A 22,478-nucleotide genomic window follows, 5' to 3' on the forward strand; every position below is an offset into this window, starting at 1 on the left:
AAAAAAGCGAGTTGACAAATGGAGCTCAGGGGCACTGCAATTCACAAACCTGCAGAGTTCTAAATGATGACTCTCGTCCACAAATATATTGAGGGAAGGCAACGAAGAGGATTTGAAAGCAAGGCAGAATTGCAGGAAACAGATTTCAGGAGGTAGATTCGACTCGCCTTGAAAGCACATGAAAAGCGGCAAAGCGTTGACAATGATGCCCTTGGCCAAAAAGGGCGTATGCGTTTTTTCCTGAATATATTCAGGAAAAAACGGATACGCCCTTTTTAGCCAACCAAGCAAGCCGGAAAGGCAAATCGGCGCTACAAAGAAGTCTCGCTTGCCAGCGGTCAAAAGGGCCATGCTGAAAAAAGTGTAAAAACCAGAAATGCAGGACAGGCCATGGAGACACGGGAGCCTTGCTACGCTGATGGGCGGGATGGAAATTGCCAACAGCCACTCTGGAGAAGTGTACGCTGCGTCCTGAAACATGGAATAGACACAGCTGAGAGAGCATAGGGCACTTCCACTCATGGGCGTAGAAATCGGGAAACCTAAAAATCAACACGACACAGGCACCCCAAAGTTTAGGGCTGCTCTGTTTCCAAGAACCTCCACTTTGGTACACCTTAAATATCCCAGGAAAGAGAAAAATGGACAAAGAAGTTGTGGTACTTATGCACAATGGAATATCACTCAGCCATGAAATCAGTGTCATAAGACTAGTAGCAGCATGATGAGTGGATTTAGGGACGATGACTCTAAGTGAAGTAAGTCACACAGAAAAGGACACTTATCCTAAGATATCACTTATAGAGGGAATGTCAACATCGCTACACCTGAACTGAATTCCAAAACAGAACAGAGTCACACATTTACAAAACACACTATGGCTGCTTAACGGGAAAGTTGAGGCGGGGTGATGCATAAAACAAGGGTTTGAAATTAGCTCACATACCGTTCCACAAGCCAAATATATAATAGACAAGACCTACTCCCTGCTCAGTGAACTGGACTCAACACCCCCTATTCACCGCCCAAGAATATATCTGACTAGTAAGAGTCTTTAAACCTATGTATTGATATCTCTCTGGAAGTGAATCAAGAGGGTGTAAAGCGGCATAAACCAGCAGCGAAAAGCAGCTAAACACCATTATAAAAATAGATTACTTAAAAAAAAAACCCCATAAAACAAAGACAGTGAAAGAGAGAGACATTCTTACAAAATCCGTTCAGGGGCTCTGATGCAACCTGGATTGACCATATCTAGACCCACAGCTGAATGAGACATAAGGCTGGACACTCTTGGGGCTGAGAGGATTGGTGAGGTTGGGTGAGCAAACGCAGACCCTTTAAAGTAATACTGCGTGGTACCCATGCCATGGGTCCCAAATCTCCAGGTTCAAGGGCATCTTCCTACATCGAAAACATGCCTGGGAAACCCAGAAGATGGTACACCGTGTGATCGGGAAAGGTTTCTAAAACGCACCTCATTTCTCCTCTCCTTGTGCTCGGGTTCGCCATTCCAGCCGCTTCACTAACAATCTCCCGACTTGGAGAATCAGCACCGTTGACCTCCTGTTTCGTACAGGTCGCAATTTGTCCTGAGGATGAACGGGAAGAGGGGGAACCAATGAGAGACTAGCTCTAGGTTTTGGGACAGGCACAGGTCACTCTATTTTCCCATCAGGAAGAAGATTGAACCACAGGCTCAGCCTGCCGCCCGGAACCAGAATAGGGCCTGAAGCAATCCTGCGCTTTTGCGGCCAGCTCCCAAAAAAGCGAGTTGACACATGGAGCTCAGGGGCACTGCAATTCACAAACCTGCAGAGTTCTAAATGATGACTCTCGTCCACAAATATATTGAGGGAAGGCAACGAAGAGGATTTGAAAGCAAGGCAGAATTGCAGGAAACAGATTTCAGGAGGTCGATTCGACTCGCCTTCAAAGCACATGAAAAGCGGCAAAGCGTTGACAATGATGCCCTTGGCCAAAAAGGGCGTATGCGTTTTTTCCTGAATATATTCAGGAAAAAACGCAAACGCCCTTTTTGGCCAACCAAGCAAGCCAGAAAGGCAAATCGGCGCTACAAAGAAGTCTCGCTTGCCAGCGGTCAAAAGGGCCATGCTGAAAAAAGTGTAAAAACCAGAAATGCAGGACAGGCCATGGAGACACGGGAGCCTTGCTACGCTGATGGGCGGGATGGAAATTGCCAACAGCCACTCTGGAGAAGTGTACGCTGCGTCCTGAAACATGGAATAGACACAGCTGAGAGAGCATAGGGCACTTCCACTCATGGGCGTAGAAATCGGGAAACCTAAAAATCAACACGACACAGGCACCCCAAAGTTTAGGGCTGCTCTGTTTCCAAGAACCTCCACTTCGGTACACCTGAAATATCCTAGGAAAGAGAAAAATGGATAAAGAAGTTGTGGTACTTATGCACAATGGAATATCACTCAGCCATGAAATCAGTGTCATAAGGCTAGTAGCAGCATGATGAGTGGATTTAGGGACGATGACTCTAAGTGAAGTAAGTCACACAGAAAAGGACACTTATCCTAAGATATCACTTATAGAGGGAATGTCAACATCGCTACACCTGAACTGAATTCCAAAACAGAAGAGAGTCGCACATTTAGAAAACACACTATGGCTGCTTAACGGGAAAGGTGAGGTGGGGCGATGCATAAAACAAGGGTTTGAAATTAGCTCACATACCATTCCACAAGCCAAATATGTAATAGACAAGACCTACTCCCTGCTCAGTGAACTGGACTCAACACCCCCTATTCACCGCCCAAGAATATATCTGACTAGGAAGAGTCTTAAAACCTATGCATTGATATCTCTCTGGAAGTGAATCAGGAGGGTGTAAAGCGGCATAAACACAGCAGGGAAAAGCAGCTAAACCCCATTATAAAAATAGATTACTTAAAAAAAAAAAAAACCCCAGAAAACAAAGACAGTGAAAGAGAGAGACATTCTTACAAAACCCGTTCAGGGGCTCTGATGCAACCTGGATTGACCATTTCTAGACCCACAGCTGGATGAGACATAAGACTGGACACTCTTGGGGCTGAGAGGATTGGTGAGGTTGGGTGAGCAAACGCAGACCCTTTAAAGTAATACTGCGTGGTACCCATGCCATGGGTCCCAAATCTCCAGGTTCAAGGGCATCTTCCTACATCGAAAACATGCCTGGGAAACCCAGAAGATGGTACACCGTGTGATCGGGAAAGGTTTCTAAAACGCACCTCATTTCTCCTCTCCTTGTGCTCGGGTTCGCCATTCCAGCCGCTTCACTAACAATCTCCCTACTTGGAGAATCAGCACCGTTGACCTCCTGTTTCGTACAGGTCGCAATTTGTCCTGAGGATGAACGGGAAGAGGGGCAACCAATGAGAGACTAGCTCTAGGTGTTGGGACAGGCACAGGTCACTCTATTTTCCCATCAGGAAGAAGAATGAACCACAGGCTCAGCCTGCCCCCCGGAACCAGAATAGGGCCTGAAGCAATCCTGCGCTTTTGCGGCCAGATCCCAAAAAAGCGAGTTGACAAATGGAGCTCAGGGGCACTGCAATTCACAAACCTGCAGAGTTCTAAATGATGACTCTCGTCCACAAATATATTGAGGGAAGGCAACGAAGAGGATTTGAAAGCAAGGCAGAATTGCAGGAAACAGATTTCAGGAGGTAGATTCGACTCGCCTTGAAAGCACATGAAAAGCGGCAAAGCGTTGACAATGATGCCCTTGGCCAAAAAGGGCGTATGCGTTTTTTCCTGAATATATTCAGGAAAAAACGGATACGCCCTTTTTAGCCAACCAAGCAAGCCGGAAAGGCAAATCGGCGCTACAAAGAAGTCTCGCTTGCCAGCGGTCAAAAGGGCCATGCTGAAAAAAGTGTAAAAACCAGAAATGCAGGACAGGCCATGGAGACACGGGAGCCTTGCTACGCTGATGGGCGGGATGGAAATTGCCAACAGCCACTCTGGAGAAGTGTACGCTGCGTCCTGAAACATGGAATAGACACAGCTGAGAGAGCATAGGGCACTTCCACTCATGGGCGTAGAAATCGGGAAACCTAAAAATCAACACGACACAGGCACCCCAAAGTTTAGGGCTGCTCTGTTTCCAAGAACCTCCACTTTGGTACACCTTAAATATCCCAGGAAAGAGAAAAATGGACAAAGAAGTTATGGTACTTATGCACAATGGAATATCACTCAGCCATGAAATCAGTGTCATAAGACTAGTAGCAGCATGATGAGTGGATTTAGGGACGATGACTCTAAGTGAAGTAAGTCACACAGAAAAGGACACTTATCCTAAGATATCACTTATAGAGGGAATGTCAACATCGCTACACCTGAACTGAATTCCAAAACAGAACAGAGTCACACATTTACAAAACACACTATGGCTGCTTAACGGGAAAGTTGAGGCGGGGTGATGCATAAAACAAGGGTTTGAAATTAGCTCACATACCGTTCCACAAGCCAAATATATAATAGACAAGACCTACTCCCTGCTCAGTGAACTGGACTCAACACCCCCTATTCACCGCCCAAGAATATATCTGACTAGTAAGAGTCTTTAAACCTATGTATTGATATCTCTCTGGAAGTGAATCAAGAGGGTGTAAAGCGGCATAAACCAGCAGCGAAAAGCAGCTAAACACCATTATAAAAATAGATTACTTAAAAAAAAACCCCAGAAAACAAAGACAGTGAAAGAGAGAGACATTCTTACAAAATCCGTTCAGGGGCTCTGATGCAACCTGGATTGACCATATCTAGACCCACAGCTGGATGAGACATAAGGCTGGACACTCTTGGGGCTGAGAGGATTGGTGAGGTTGGGTGAGCAAACGCAGACCCTTTAAAGTAATACTGCGTGGTACCCATGCCATGGGTCCCAAATCTCCAGGTACAAGGGCATCTTCCTACATCGAAAACATGCCTGGGAAAGCCAGAAGATGGTACACCGTGTGATCGGGAAAGGTTTCTAAAACGCACCTCATTTCTCCTCTCCTTGTGCTCGGGTTCGCCATTCCAGCCGCTTCACTAACAATCTCCCGACTTGGAGAATCAGCACCGTTGACCTCCTGTTTCGTACAGGTCGCAATTTGTCCTGAGGATGAACGGGAAGAGGGGGAACCAATGAGAGACTAGCTCTAGGTTTTGGGACAGGCACAGGTCACTCTATTTTCCCATCAGGAAGAAGATTGAACCACAGGCTCAGCCTGCCCCCCGGAACCAGAATAGGGCCTGAAGCAATCCTGCGCTTTTGCGGCCAGCTCCCAAAAAAGCGAGTTGACAAATGGAGCTCAGGGGCACTGCAATTCACAAACCTACAGAGTTAGAAATGATGACTCTCGTCCACAAATATATTGAGGGAAGGCAACGAAGAGGATTTGAAAGCAAGGCAGAATTGCAGGAAACAGATTTCAGGAGGTCGATTCGACTCGCCTTGAAAGCACATGAAAAGCGGCAAAGCGTTGACAATGATGCCCTTGGCCAAAAAGGGCGTATGCGTTTTTTCCTGAATATATTCAGGAAAAAACGCATACGCCCTTTTTGGCCAACCAAGCAAGCCGGAAAGGCAAATCGGCGCTACAAAGAAGTCTCGCTTGCCAGCGGTCAAAAGGGCCATGCTGAAAAAAGTGTAAAAACCAGAAATGCAGGACAGGCCATGGAGACACGGGAGCCTTGCTACGCTGATGGGCGGGATGGAAATTGCCAACAGCCACTCTGGAGAAGTGTACGCTGCGTCCTGAAACATGGAATAGACACAGCTGAGAGAGCATAGGGCACTTCCACTCATGGGCGTAGAAATCGGGAAACCTAAAAATCAACACGACACAGGCACCCCAAAGTTTAGGGCTGCTCTGTTTCCAAGAACCTCCACTTCGGTACAAGTTAAATATCCCAGGAAAGAGCAAAATGGATAAAGAAGTTGTGGTACTCATGCACAATGGAATATCACTCAGCCATGAAATCAGTGTCATAAGGCTAGTAGCAGCATGATGAGTGGATTTAGGGACGATGACTCTAAGTGAAGTAAGTCACACAGAAAAGGACACTTATCCTAAGATATCACTTATAGAGGGAATGTCAACATCGCTACACCTGAACTGAATTCCAAAACAGAACAGAGTCACACATTTAGAAAACACACTATGGCTGCTTAACGGGAAAGGTGAGGCGGGGTGATGCATAAAACAAGGGTTTGAAATTAGCTCACATACCGTTCCACAAGCCAAATATGTAATAGACAAGACCTACTCCCTGCTCAGTGAACTGGACTCAACACCCCCTATTCACCGCCCAAGAATATATCTGACTAGTAAGAGTCTTTAAACCTATGTATTGATATCTCTCTGGAAGTGAATCAAGAGGGTGTAAAGCGGCATAAACACAGCAGGGAAAAGCAGCTAAACCCAATTATAAAAATAGATTACTTAAAAAAATACCGCATAGGGCTTCCCTGGTGGCGCAGTGGTTGAGAATCTGCCTGCCAATGCAGGGGACACGGGTTCGAGCCCTGGTCTGGGAAGATCCCATATGCCGCGGAGCAACGAGGCCCGTGAGCCACAATTACTGAGCCTGCGCGTCTGGAGCCTGTGCTCCGCAACAAGAGAGACCACGATAATGAGAGGCCCGCGCACCGCGATGAAGAGTGGCCCCCACTTGCCGCAACTAGAGAAAGCCCTCGCACAGAAACAAAGACCCAACACAGCCATAAATAAAAAAAAAAAAAAAAAATACCGCATAAAACAAAGACAGTGAAAGAGAGAGAAATTCTTACAAAATCCGTTCAGGGGCTCTGATGCAACCTGGATTGACCATATCTAGACCCACAGCTGGATGAGACATAAGGCTGGACACTCTTGGGGCTGAGAGGATCGATGAGGTTGGGTGAGCAAACGCAGACCCTTTAAAGTAGTACTGCGTGGTACCCATGCCATGGGTCCCAAATCTCCAGGTTCAAGGGCATCTTCCTACATCGAAAACATGCCTGGGAAACCCAGAAGATGGTACACCGTGTGATCGGGAAAGGTTTCTAAAACGCACCTCATTTCTCCTCTCCTTGTGCTCGGGTTCGCCATTCCAGCCGCTTCACTAACAATCTCCCTACTTGGAGAATCAGCACCGTTGACCTCCTGTTTCGTACAGGTCACAATTTGTCCTGAGGATGAACGGGAAGAGGGGGAACCAATGAGAGACTAGCTCTAGGTGTTGGGACAGGCACAGGTCACTCTATTTTCCCATCAGGAAGAAGAATGAACCACAGGCTCAGCCTGCCCCCCGGAACCAGAATAGGGCCTGAAACAATCCTGCGCTTTTGCGGCCAGCTCCCAAAAAAGCGAGTTGACAAATGGAGCTCAGGGGCACTGCAATTCACAAACCTGCAGAGTTAGAAATGATGACTCTCGTCCACAAATATATTGAGGGAAGGCAACGAAGAGGATTTGAAAGCAAGGCAGAATTGCAGGAAACAGATTTCAGGAGGTAGATTCGACTCGCCTTGAAAGCACATGAAAAGCGGCAAAGCGTTGACAATGATGCCCTTGGCCAGAAAGGGCGTATGCGTTTTTTCCTGAATATATTCAGGAAAAAACGCATACGCCCATTTTGGCCAACCAAGCAAACCGGAAAGGCAAATCGGCGCTACAAAGAAGTCTCGCTTGCCAGCGGTCAAAAGGGCCATGCTGAAAAAAGTGTAAAAACCAGAAATGCAGGACAGGCCATGGAGACACGGGAGCCTTGCTACGCTGATGGGCGGGATGGAAATTGCCAACAGCCACTCTGGAGAAGTGTACGCTGCGTCCTGAAACATGGAATAGACACAGCTGAGAGAGCATAGGGCACTTCCACTCATGGGCGTAGAAATCGGGAAACCTAAAAATCAGCACGCCACAGGCACCCCAAAGTTTAGTGCTGCTCTGTTTCCAAGAACCTCCACTTCGGTATACCTTAAATATCCCCGGAAAGAGAAAAATGGATAAAGAAGTTGTGGTACTTATGCACAATGGAATATCACTCAGCCATGAAATCAGTGTCATAAGGCTAGTAGCAGCATGATGAGTGGATTTAGGGACGATGACTCTAAGTGAAGTAAGTCACACAGAAATGGACACTTATCTTAAGATATCACTTATAGAGGGAATGTCAACATCGCTACACCTGAACTGAATTCCAAAAGAGAACAGAGTCACACATTTAGAAAACACACTATGGCTGCTTAACGGGAATGGTGAGGCGGGGTGATGCATAAAACAAGGGTTTGAAATTAGCTCAGATGCCGTTCCACAAGCCAAATATGTAATAGACAAGACCTACTCCCTGCTCAGTGAACTGGACTCAACACCCCCTATTCACCGCCCAAGAATATATCTGACTAGGAAGAGTCTTAAAACCTATGTATTGATGTATTGATATGTATTGATATGTACTGATATCTCTCTGGAAGTGAATCAAGAGGGTGTAAAGCGGCATAAACACAGCAGGGAAAAGCAGCTAAACCCCATTATAAAAATAGATTACTTAAAAACAAAAACCCATAAAACAAAGACAGTGTAAGACAGAGAAATTCTTACAAAATCCGTTCAGGGGCTCTGATGCAACCTGGATTGACCATATCTAGACCCACAGCTGGATGAGACATAAGGCTGGACACTCTTGGGGCTGAGAGGATTGGTGAGGTTGGGTGAGCAAACGCAGACCCTTTAAAGTAATACTGCGTGGTACCCATGCCATGGGTCCCAAATCTCCAGGTTCAAGGGCATCTTCCTACATCGAAAACATGCCTGGGAAACCCAGAAGATGGTACACCGTGTGATCGGGAAATGTTTCTAAAACGCACCTCATTTCTCCTCTCCTTGTGCTCGGGTTCACCATTCCAGCCGCTTCACTAAAAATCTCCCTACTTGGAGAATCAGCACCGTTGACCTCCTGTTTCGTACAGGTCACAATTTGTCCTGAGGATGAACGGGAAGAGGGGGAACCAATGAGAGACTAGCTCTAGGTGTTGGGACAGGCACAGGTCACTCTATTTTCCCATCAGGAAGAAGAATGAACCACAGGCTCAGCCTGCCCCCCGGAACCAGAATAGGGCCTGAAGCAATCCTGCGCTTTTGCGGCCAGCTCCCAAAAAAGCGAGTTGACAAATGGAGCTCAGGGGCACTGCAATTCACAAACCTGCAGAGTTAGAAATGATGACTCTCGTCCACAAATATATTGAGGGAAGGCAACGAAGAGGATTTGAAAGCAAGGCAGAATTGCAGGAAACAGATTTCAGGAGGTAGATTCGACTCGCCTTGAAAGCACATGAAAAGCGGCAAAGCGTTGACAATGATGCCCTTGGCCAAAAAGGGCGTATGCGTTTTTTCCTGAATATATTCAGGAAAAAACGCATACGCCCTTTTTGGCCAACCAAGCAAGCCGGAAAGGCAAATCGGCGCTACAAAGAAGTCTCGCTTGCCAGCGGTCAAAAGGGCCATGCTGAAAAAAGTGTAAAAACCAGAAATGCAGGACAGGCCATGGAGACACGGGAGCCTTGCTACGCTGATGGGCGGGATGGAAATTGCCAACAGCCACTCTGGAGAAGTGTACGCTGCGTCCTGAAACATGGAATAGACACAGCTGAGAGAGCATAGGGCACTTCCACTCATGGGCGTAGAAATCGGGAAACCTAAAAATCAACACGACACAGGCACCCCAAAGTTTAGGGCTGCTCTGTTTCCAAGAACCTCCACTTCGGTACACCTTAAATATCCCAGGAAACAGAAAAATGGATAAAGAAGTTGTGGTACTTATGCACAATGGAATATCACTCAGCCATGAAATCAGTGTCATAAGGCTAGTAGCAGCATGATGAGTGGATTTAGGGACGATGACTCTAAGTGAAGTAAGTCACACAGAAAAGGACGCTTATCCTAAGATATCACTGATAGAGGGAATGTCAACATCGCTACACCTGAACTGAATTCCAAAGCAGAACAGAGTCACACATTTACAAAACACACTATGGCTGCTTAACGGGAAAGGTGAGGCAGGGCGATGCATAAAACAAGGGTTTGAAATTAGCTCAGATACCGTTCCACAAGCCAAATATTTAATAGACAAGACCTACTCCCTGCTCAGTGAACTGGACTCAACACCCCCTATTCACCGCCCAAGAATATATCTGACTAGGAAGAGTCTTAAAACCTATGTATTGATATCTCTCTGGAAGTGAATCAAGAGGGTGTAAAGCGGCATAAACACAGCAGGGAAAAGCAGCTAAACCCCATTATAAAAATAGATTACTTAAAAAAAAAAAACCCCAGAAAACAAAGACAGTGAAAGAGAGAGACATTCTTACAAAATCCGTTCAGGGGCTCTGATGCAACCTGGATTGACCATATCTAGACCCACAGCTGGATGAGACATAAGGCTGGACACTCTTGGGGCTGAGAGGATTGGTGAGGTTGGGTGAGCAAACGCAGACCCTTTAAAGTAATACTGCGTGGTACCCATGCCATGGGTCCCAAATCTCCAGGTTCAAGGGCATCTTCCTACATCGAAAACATGCCTGGGAAACCCAGAAGATGGTACACCGTGTGATCGGGAAAGGTTTCTAAAACGCACCTCATTTCTCCTCTCCTTGTGCTCGGGTTCGCCATTCCAGCCGCTTCACTAACAATCTCCCTACTTGGAGAATCAGCACCGTTGACCTCCTGTTTCGTACAGGTCGCAATTTGTCCTGAGGATGAACGGGAAGAGGGGGAACCAATGAGAGACTAGCTCTAGGTGTTGGGACAGGCACAGGTCACTCTATTTTCCCATCAGGAAGAAGAATGAACCACAGGCTCAGCCTGCCCCCCGGAACCAGAATAGGGCCTGAGGCAATCCTGCGCTTTTGCGGCCAGCTCCCAAAAAAGCGAGTTGACAAATGGAGCTCAGGGGCACTGCAATTCACAAACCTGCAGAGTTAGAAATGATGACTCTCGTCCACAAATATATTGAGGGAAGGCAACGAAGAGGATTTGAAAGCAAGGCAGAATTGCAGGAAACAGATTTCAGGAGGTCGATTCGACTCGCCTTGAAAGCACATGAAAAGCGGCAAAGCGTTGACAATGATGCCCTTGGCCAAAAAGGGCGTATGCGTTTTTTCCTGAATATATTCAGGAAAAAACGCATACGCCCTTTTTGGCCAACCAAGCAAGCCGGAAAGGCAAATCGGCGCTACGAAGAAGTCTCGCTTGCCAGCGGTCAAAAGGGCCATGCTGAAAAAAGTGTAAAAACCAGAAATGCAGGACAGGCCATGGAGACACGGGAGCCTTGCTACGCTGATGGGCGGGATGGAAATTGCCAACAGCCACTCTGGAGAAGTGTACGCTGCGTCCTGAAACATGGAATAGACACAGCTGAGAGAGCATAGGGCACTTCCACTCATGGGCGTAGAAATCGGGAAACCTAAAAATCAGCACGACACAGGCACCCCAAAGTTTAGTGCTGCTCTGTTTCCAAGAACCTCCACTTCGGTACACCTTAAATATCCCAGGAAAGAGAAAAATGGATAAAGAAGTTGTGGTACTTATGCACAATGGAATATCACTCAGCCATGAAATCAGTGTCATAAGGCTAGTAGCAGCATGATGAGTGGATTTAGGGACGATGACTCTAAGTGAAGTAAGTCACACAGAAATGGACACTTATCTTAAGATATCACTTATAGAGGGAATGTCAACATCGCTACACCTGAACTGAATTCCAAAACAGAACAGAGTCACACATTTAGAAAACACACTATGGCTGCTTAACGGGAAAGGTGAGACGGGGTGATGCATAAAACAAGCGTTTGAAATTAGCTCAGATGCCGTTCCACAAGCCAAATATGTAATAGACAAGACCTACTCCCTGCTCAGTGAACTGGACTCAACACCCCCTATTCACCGCCCAAGAATATATCTGACTAGGAAGAGTCTTAAAACCTATGTATTGATGTATTGATATGTATTGATATGTACTGATATCTCTCTGGAAGTGAATCAAGAGGGTGTAAAGCGGCATAAACACAGCAGGGAAAAGCAGCTAAACCCCATTATAAAAATAGATTACTTAAAAAAAAAAAACCCCAGAAAACAAAGACAGTGAAAGAGAGAGACATTCTTACAAAATCCGTTCAGGGGCTCTGATGCAACCTGGATTGACCATATCTAGACCCACAGCTGGATGAGACATAAGGCTGGACACTCTTGGGGCTGAGAGGATTGGTGAGGTTGGGTGAGCAAACGCAGACCCTTTAAAGTAATACTGCGTGGTACCCATGCCATGGGTCCCAAATCTCCAGGTTCAAGGGCATCTTCCTACATCGAAAACATGCCTGGGAAACCCAGAAGATGGTACACCGTGTGATCGGGAAAGGTTTCTAAAACGCACCTCATTTCTCCTCTCCTTGTGCTCGGGTTCGCCATTCCAGCCGCTTCACTAACAATCTCCCTACTTGGAGAATCAGCACCGTTGACCTCCTGTTTCGTACAGGTCGCAATTTGTCCTGAGGATGAACGGGAAGAGGGGGAACCAATGAGAGACTAGCTCTAGGTGTTGGGACAGGCACAGGTCACTCTATTTTCCCATCAGGAAGAAGAATGAACCACAGGCTCAGCCTGCCCCCCGGAACCAGAATAGGGCCTGAGGCAATCCTGCGCTTTTGCGGCCAGCTCCCAAAAAAGCGAGTTGACAAATGGAGCTCAGGGGCACTGCAATTCACAAACCTGCAGAGTTAGAAATGATGACTCTCGTCCACAAATATATTGAGGGAAGGCAACGAAGAGGATTTGAAAGCAAGGCAGAATTGCAGGAAACAGATTTCAGGAGGTCGATTCGACTCGCCTTGAAAGCACATGAAAAGCGGCAAAGCGTTGACAATGATGCCCTTGGCCAAAAAGGGCGTATGCGTTTTTTCCTGAATATATTCAGGAAAAAACGCATACGCCCTTTTTGGCCAACCAAGCAAGCCGGAAAGGCAAATCGGCGCTACGAAGAAGTCTCGCTTGCCAGCGGTCAAAAGGGCCATGCTGAAAAAAGTGTAAAAACCAGAAATGCAGGACAGGCCATGGAGACACGGGAGCCTTGCTACGCTGATGGGCGGGATGGAAATTGCCAACAGCCACTCTGGAGAAGTGTACGCTGCGTCCTGAAACATGGAATAGACACAGCTGAGAGAGCATAGGGCACTTCCACTCATGGGCGTAGAAATCGGGAAACCTAAAAATCAGCACGACACAGGCACCCCAAAGTTTAGTGCTGCTCTGTTTCCAAGAACCTCCACTTCGGTACACCTTAAATATCCCAGGAAAGAGAAAAATGGATAAAGAAGTTGTGGTACTTATGCACAATGGAATATCACTCAGCCATGAAATCAGTGTCATAAGGCTAGTAGCAGCATGATGAGTGGATTTAGGGACGATGACTCTAAGTGAAGTAAGTCACACAGAAATGGACACTTATCTTAAGATATCACTTATAGAGGGAATGTCAACATCGCTACACCTGAACTGAATTCCAAAACAGAACAGAGTCACACATTTAGAAAACACACTATGGCTGCTTAACGGGAAAGGTGAGACGGGGTGATGCATAAAACAAGCGTTTGAAATTAGCTCAGATGCCGTTCCACAAGCCAAATATGTAATAGACAAGACCTACTCCCTGCTCAGTGAACTGGACTCAACACCCCCTATTCACCGCCCAAGAATATATCTGACTAGGAAGAGTCTTAAAACCTATGTATTGATGTATTGATATGTATTGATATGTACTGATATCTCTCTGGAAGTGAATCAAGAGGGTGTAAAGCGGCATAAACACAGCAGGGAAAAGCAGCTAAACCCCATTATAAAAATAGATTACTTAAAAAAAAAAAACCCCAGAAAACAAAGACAGTGAAAGAGAGAGACATTCTTACAAAATCCGTTCAGGGGCTCTGATGCAACCTGGATTGACCATATCTAGACCCACAGCTGGATGAGACATAAGGCTGGACACTCTTGGGGCTGAGAGGATTGGTGAGGTTGGGTGAGCAAACGCAGACCCTTTAAAGTAATACTGCGTGGTACCCATGCCATGGGTCCCAAATCTCCAGGTTCAAGGGCATCTTCCTACATCGAAAACATGCCTGGGAAACCCAGAAGATGGTACACCGTGTGATCGGGAAAGGTTTCTAAAACGCACCTCATTTCTCCTCTCCTTGTGCTCGGGTTCGCCATTCCAGCCGCTTCACTAACAATCTCCCTACTTGGAGAATCAGCACCGTTGACCTCCTGTTTCGTACAGGTCGCAATTTGTCCTGAGGATGAACGGGAAGAGGGGGAACCAATGAGAGACTAGCTCTAGGTGTTGGGACAGGCACAGGTCACTCTATTTTCCCATCAGGAAGAAGAATGAACCACAGGCTCAGCCTGCCCCCCGGAACCAGAATAGGGCCTGAGGCAATCCTGCGCTTTTGCGGCCAGCTCCCAAAAAAGCGAGTTGACAAATGGAGCTCAGGGGCACTGCAATTCACAAACCTGCAGAGTTAGAAATGATGACTCTCGTCCACAAATATATTGAGGGAAGGCAACGAAGAGGATTTGAAAGCAAGGCAGAATTGCAGGAAACAGATTTCAGGAGGTCGATTCGACTCGCCTTGAAAGCACATGAAAAGCGGCAAAGCGTTGACAATGATGCCCTTGGCCAAAAAGGGCGTATGCGTTTTTTCCTGAATATATTCAGGAAAAAACGCATACGCCCTTTTTGGCCAACCAAGCAAGCCGGAAAGGCAAATCGGCGCTACGAAGAAGTCTCGCTTGCCAGCGGTCAAAAGGGCCATGCTGAAAAAAGTGTAAAAACCAGAAATGCAGGACAGGCCATGGAGACACGGGAGCCTTGCTACGCTGATGGGCGGGATGGAAATTGCCAACAGCCACTCTGGAGAAGTGTACGCTGCGTCCTGAAACATGGAATAGACACAGCTGAGAGAGCATAGGGCACTTCCACTCATGGGCGTAGAAATCGGGAAACCTAAAAATCAGCACGACACAGGCACCCCAAAGTTTAGTGCTGCTCTGTTTCCAAGAACCTCCACTTCGGTACACCTTAAATATCCCAGGAAAGAGAAAAATGGATAAAGAAGTTGTGGTACTTATGCACAATGGAATATCACTCAGCCATGAAATCAGTGTCATAAGGCTAGTAGCAGCATGATGAGTGGATTTAGGGACGATGACTCTAAGTGAAGTAAGTCACACAGAAATGGACACTTATCTTAAGATATCACTTATAGAGGGAATGTCAACATCGCTACACCTGAACTGAATTCCAAAACAGAACAGAGTCACACATTTAGAAAACACACTATGGCTGCTTAACGGGAAAGGTGAGACGGGGTGATGCATAAAACAAGCGTTTGAAATTAGCTCAGATGCCGTTCCACAAGCCAAATATGTAATAGACAAGACCTACTCCCTGCTCAGTGAACTGGACTCAACACCCCCTATTCACCGCCCAAGAATATATCTGACTAGGAAGAGTCTTAAAACCTATGTATTGATGTATTGATATGTATTGATATGTACTGATATCTCTCTGGAAGTGAATCAAGAGGGTGTAAAGCGGCATAAACACAGCAGGGAAAAGCAGCTAAACCCCATTATAAAAATAGATTACTTAAAAAAAAAAAACCCCAGAAAACAAAGACAGTGAAAGAGAGAGACATTCTTACAAAATCCGTTCAGGGGCTCTGATGCAACCTGGATTGACCATATCTAGACCCACAGCTGGATGAGACATAAGGCTGGACACTCTTGGGGCTGAGAGGATTGGTGAGGTTGGGTGAGCAAACGCAGACCCTTTAAAGTAATACTGCGTGGTACCCATGCCATGGGTCCCAAATCTCCAGGTTCAAGGGCATCTTCCTACATCGAAAACATGCCTGGGAAACCCAGAAGATGGTACACCGTGTGATCGGGAAAGGTTTCTAAAACGCACCTCATTTCTCCTCTCCTTGTGCTCGGGTTCGCCATTCCAGCCGCTTCACTAACAATCTCCCTACTTGGAGAATCAGCACCGTTGACCTCCTGTTTCGTACAGGTCGCAATTTGTCCTGAGGATGAACGGGAAGAGGGGGAACCAATGAGAGACTAGCTCTAGGTGTTGGGACAGGCACAGGTCACTCTATTTTCCCATCAGGAAGAAGAATGAACCACAGGCTCAGCCTGCCCCCCGGAACCAGAATAGGGCCTGAAGCAATCCTGCGCTTTTGCGGCCAGCTCCCAAAAAAGCGAGTTAACAAATGGAGCTCAGGGGCACTGCAATTCACAAACCTGCAGAGTTAGAAATGATGACTCTCGTCCACAAATATATTGAGGGAAGGCAACGAAGAGGATTTGAAAGCAAGGCAGAATTGCAGGAAACAGATTTCAGGAGGTCGATTCGACTCGCCTTGAAAGCACATGAAAAGCGGCAAAGCGTTGACAATGATGCCCTTGGCCAAAAAGGGCGTATGCGTTTTTTCCTGAATATATTCAGGAAAAAACGCATACGCCCTTTTTGGCCAACCAAGCAAGCCGGAAAGGCAAATCGGCGCTACAAAGAAGTCTCGCTTGCCAGCGGTCAAAAGGGCCATGCTGAAAAAAGTGTAAAAATCAGAAATGCAGGACAGGCCATGGAGACACGGGAGCCTTGCTACGCTGATGGGCGGGATGGAAATTGCCAACAGCCACTCTGGAGAAGTGTACGCTGCGTCCTGAAACATGGAATAGACACAGCTGAGAGAGCATAGGGCACTTCCACTCATGGGCGTAGAAATCGGGAAACCTAAAAATCAACACGACACAGGCACCCCAAAGTTTAGGGCTGCTCTGTTTCCAAGAACCTCCACTTCGGTACACCTTAAATATCCCAGGAAACAGAAAAATGGATAAAGAAGTTGTGGTACTTATGCACAATGGAATATCACTCAGCCATGAAATCAGTGTCATAAGGCTAGTAGCAGCATGATGAGTGGATTTAGGGACGATGACTCTAAGTGAAGTAAGTCACACAGAAAAGGACGCTTATCCTAAGATATCACTGATAGAGGGAATGTCAACATCGCTACACCTGAACTGAATTCCAAAGCAGAACAGAGTCACACATTTACAAAACACACTATGGCTGCTTAACGGGAAAGGTGAGGCGGGGCGATGCATAAAACAAGGGTTTGAAATTAGCTCAGATACCGTTCCACAAGCCAAATATGTAATAGACAAGACCTACTCCCTGCTCAGTGAACTGGACTCAACACCCCCTATTCACCGCCCAAGAATATATCTGACTAGGAAGAGTCTTAAAACCTATGTATTGATATCTCTCTGGAAGTGAATCAAGAGGGTGTAAAGCGGCATAAACAGAGCAGGGAAAAGCAGCTAAACCCCATTATAAAAATAGATTACTTAAAAAAAAAAACCCCCAGAAAACAAAGACAGTGAAAGAGAGAGACATTCTTACAAAATCCGTTCAGGGGCTCTGATGCAACCTGGATTGACCATATCTAGACCCACAGCTGGATGAGACATAAGGCTGGACACTCTTGGGGCTGAGAGGATTGGTGAGGTTGGGTGAGCAAACGCAGACCCTTTAAAGTAATACTGCGTGGTACCCATGCCATGGGTCCCAAATCTCCAGGTTCAAGGGCATCTTCCTACATCGAAAACATGCCTGGGAAACCCAGAAGATGGTACACCGTGTGATCGGGAAAGGTTTCTAAAACGCACCTCATTTCTCCTCTCCTTGTGCTCGGGTTCGCCATTCCAGCCGCTTCACTAACAATCTCCCTACTTGGAGAATCAGCACCGTTGACCTCCTGTTTCGTACAGGTCGCAATTTGTCCTGAGGATGAACGGGAAGAGGGGGAACCAATGAGAGACTAGCTCTAGGTGTTGGGACAGGCACAGGTCACTCTATTTTCCCATCAGGAAGAAGAATGAACCACAGGCTCAGCCTGTCCCCCGGAACCAGAATAGGGCCTGAAGCAATCCTGCGCTTTTGCGGCCAGCTCCCAAAAAAGCGAGTTAACAAATGGAGCTCAGGGGCACTGCAATTCACAAACCTGCAGAGTTAGAAATGATGACTCTCGTCCACAAATATATTGAGGGAAGGCAACGAAGAGGATTTGAAAGCAAGGCAGAATTGCAGGAAACAGATTTCAGGAGGTCGATTCGACTCGCCTTGAAAGCACATGAAAAGCGGCAAAGCGTTGACAATGATGCCCTTGGCCAAAAAGGGCGTATGCGTTTTTTCCTGAATATATTCAGGAAAAAACGCATACGCCCTTTTTGGCCAACCAAGCAAGCCGGAAAGGCAAATCGGCGCTACAAAGAAGTCTCGCTTGCCAGCGGTCAAAAGGGCCATGCTGAAAAAAGTGTAAAAATCAGAAATGCAGGACAGGCCATGGAGACACGGGAGCCTTGCTACGCTGATGGGCGGGATGGAAATTGCCAACAGCCACTCTGGAGAAGTGTACGCTGCGTCCTGAAACATGGAATAGACACAGCTGAGAGAGCATAGGGCACTTCCACTCATGGGCGTAGAAATCGGGAAACCTAAAAATCAACACGACACAGGCACCCCAAAGTTTAGGGCTGCTCTGTTTCCAAGAACCTCCACTTCGGTACACCTTAAATATCCCAGGAAACAGAAAAATGGATAAAGAAGTTGTGGTACTTATGCACAATGGAATATCACTCAGCCATGAAATCAGTGTCATAAGGCTAGTAGCAGCATGATGAGTGGATTTAGGGACGATGACTCTAAGTGAAGTAAGTCACACAGAAAAGGACGCTTATCCTAAGATATCACTGATAGAGGGAATGTCAACATCGCTACACCTGAACTGAATTCCAAAGCAGAACAGAGTCACACATTTACAAAACACACTATGGCTGCTTAACGGGAAAGGTGAGGCGGGGCGATGCATAAAACAAGGGTTTGAAATTAGCTCAGATACCGTTCCACAAGCCAAATATGTAATAGACAAGACCTACTCCCTGCTCAGTGAACTGGACTCAACACCCCCTATTCACCGCCCAAGAATATATCTGACTAGGAAGAGTCTTAAAACCTATGTATTGATATCTCTCTGGAAGTGAATCAAGAGGGTGTAAAGCGGCATAAACACAGCAGGGAAAAGCAGCTAAACCCCATTATAAAAATAGATTACTTAAAAAAAAAAACCCCAGAAAACAAAGACAGTGAAAGAGAGAGACATTCTTACAAAATCCGTTCAGGGGCTCTGATGCAACCTGGATTGACCATATCTAGACCCACAGCTGGATGAGACATAAGGCTGGACACTCTTGGGGCTGAGAGGATTGGTGAGGTTGGGTGAGCAAACGCAGACCCTTTAAAGTAATACTGCGTGGTACCCATGCCATGGGTCCCAAATCTCCAGGTTCAAGGGCATCTTCCTACATCGAAAACATGCCTGGGAAACCCAGAAGATGGTACACCGTGTGATCGGGAAAGGTTTCTAAAACGCACCTCATTTCTCCTCTCCTTGTGCTCGGGTTCGCCATTCCAGCCGCTTCACTAACAATCTCCCTACTTGGAGAATCAGCACCGTTGACCTCCTGTTTCGTACAGGTCGCAATTTGTCCTGAGGATGAACGGGAAGAGGGGGAACCAATGAGAGACTAGCTCTAGGTGTTGGGACAGGCACAGGTCACTCTATTTTCCCATCAGGAAGAAGAATTAACCACAGGCTCAGCCTGCCCCCCGGAACCAGAATAGGGCCTGAAGCAATCCTGCGCTTTTGCGGCCAGCTCCCAAAAAAGCGAGTTGACAAATGGAGCTCAGGGGCACTGCAATTCACAAACCTGCAGAGTTAGAAATGATGACTCTCGTCCACAAATATATTGAAGGAAGGCAACGAAGAGGATTTGAAAGCAAGGCAGAATTGCAGGAAACAGATTTCAGGAGGTCGATTCGACTCGCCTTGAAAGCACATGAAAAGCGGCAAAGCGTTGACAATGATGCCCTTGGCCAAAAAGGGCGTATGCGTTTTTTCCTGAATATATTCAGGAAAAAACGCATACGCCCTTTTTGGCCAACCAAGCAAGCCGGAAAGGCAAATCGGCGCTACAAAGAAGTCTCGCTTGCCAGCGGTCAAAAGGGCCATGCTGAAAAAAGTGTAAAAACCAGAAATGCAGGACAGGCCATGGAGACACGGGAGCCTTGCTACGCTGATGGGCGGGATGGAAATTGCCAACAGCCACTCTGGAGAAGTGTACGCTGCGTCCTGAAACATGGAATAGACACAGCTGAGAGAGCATAGGGCACTTCCACTCATGGGCGTAGAAATCGGGAAACCTAAAAATCAACACGACACAGGCACCCCAAAGTTTAGGGCTGCTCTGTTTCCAAGAACCTCCACTTCGGTACACCTTAAATATCCCAGGAAAGAGCAAAATGGATAAAGAAGTTGTGGTACTTATGCACAATGGAATATCACTCAGCCATGAAATCAGTGTCATAAGGCTAGTAGCAGCATGATGAGTGGATTTAGGGACGATGAGTCTAAGTGAAGTAAGTCACACAGAAAAGGACACTTATCCTAAGATATCACTTATAGAGGGAATGTCAACATCGCTACACCTGAACTGAATTCCAAAACAGAACAGAGTCACACATTTAGAAAACACACTATGGCTGCTTAACGGGAAAGGTGAGGCGGGGTGATGCATAAAACAAGGGTTTGAAATTAGCTCACATACCGTTCCACAAGCCAAATATGTAATAGACAAGACCTACTCCCTGCTCAGTGAACTGGACTCAACACCCCCTATTCACCGCCCAAGAATATATCTGACTAGTAAGAGTCTTTAAACCTATGTATTGATATCTCTCTGGAAGTGAATCAAGAGGGTGTAAAGCGGCATAAACACAGCAGGGAAAAGCAGCTAAACCCAATTATAAAAATAGATTACTTAAAAAAATACCGCATAGGGCTTCCCTGGTGGCGCAGTGGTTGAGAATCTGCCTGCCAATGCAGGGAACACGGGTTCGAGCCCTGGTCTGGGAAGATCCCATATGCCGCGGAGCAACGAGGCCCGTGAGCCACAATTACTGAGCCTGCGCGTCTGGAGCCTGTGCTCCGCAACAAGAGAGACCACGATAATGAGAGGCCCGCGCACCGCGATGAAGAGTGGCCCCCACTTGCCGCAACTAGAGAAAGCCCTCGCACAGAAACAAAGACCCAACACAGCCATAAATAAAAAAAAAAAAAAAAAAATACCGCATAAAACAAAGACAGTGAAAGAGAGAGAAATTCTTACAAAATCCGTTCAGGGGCTCTGATGCAACCTGGATTGACCATATCTAGACCCACAGCTGGATGAGACATAAGGCTGGACACTCTTGGGGCTGAGAGGATCGATGAGGTTGGGTGAGCAAACGCAGACCCTTTAAAGTAGTACTGCGTGGTACCCATGCCATGGGTCCCAAATCTCCAGGTTCAAGGGCATCTTCCTACATCGAAAACATGCCTGGGAAACCCAGAAGATGGTACACCGTGTGATCGGGAAAGGTTTCTAAAACGCACCTCATTTCTCCTCTCCTTGTGCTCGGGTTCGCCATTCCAGCCGCTTCACTAACAATCTCCCTACTTGGAGAATCAGCACCGTTGACCTCCTGTTTCGTACAGGTCACAATTTGTCCTGAGGATGAACGGGAAGAGGGGGAACCAATGAGAGACTAGCTCTAGGTGTTGGGACAGGCACAGGTCACTCTATTTTCCCATCAGGAAGAAGAATGAACCACAGGCTCAGCCTGCCCCCCGGAACCAGAATAGGGCCTGAAGCAATCCTGCGCTTTTGCGGCCAGCTCCCAAAAAAGCGAGTTGACAAATAGAGCTCAGGGGCACTGCAATTCACAAACCTGCAGAGTTCGAAATGATGACTCTCGTCCACAAATATATTGAGGGAAGGCAACGAAGAGGATTTGAAAGCAAGGCAGAATTGCAGGAAACAGATTTCAGGAGGTCGATTCGACTCGCCTTGAAAGCACATGAAAAGCGGCAAAGCGTTGACAATGATGCCCTTGGCCAAAAAGGGCGTATGCGTTTTTTCCTGAATATATTCAGGAAAAAACGCATACGCCCTTTTTGGCCAACCAAGCAAGCCGGAAAGGCAAATCGGCGCTACAAAGAAGTCTCGCTTGCCAGCGGTCAAAAGGGCCATGCTGAAAAAAGTGTAAAAACCAGAAATGCAGGACAGGCCATGGAGACACGGGAGCCTTGCTACGCTGATGGGCGGGATGGAAATTGCCAACAGCCACTCTGGAGAAGTGTACGCTGCGTCCTGAAACATGGAATAGACACAGCTGAGAGAGCATAGGGCACTTCCACTCATGGGCGTAGAAATCGGGAAACCTAAAAATCAACACGACACAGGCACCCCAAAGTTTAGGGCTGCTCTGTTTCCAAG

Source organism: Eubalaena glacialis, chromosome 8 (assembly GCF_028564815.1).
Source record: "Eubalaena glacialis isolate mEubGla1 chromosome 8, mEubGla1.1.hap2.+ XY, whole genome shotgun sequence".
Taxonomy (NCBI): domain Eukaryota; kingdom Metazoa; phylum Chordata; class Mammalia; order Artiodactyla; family Balaenidae; genus Eubalaena; species Eubalaena glacialis.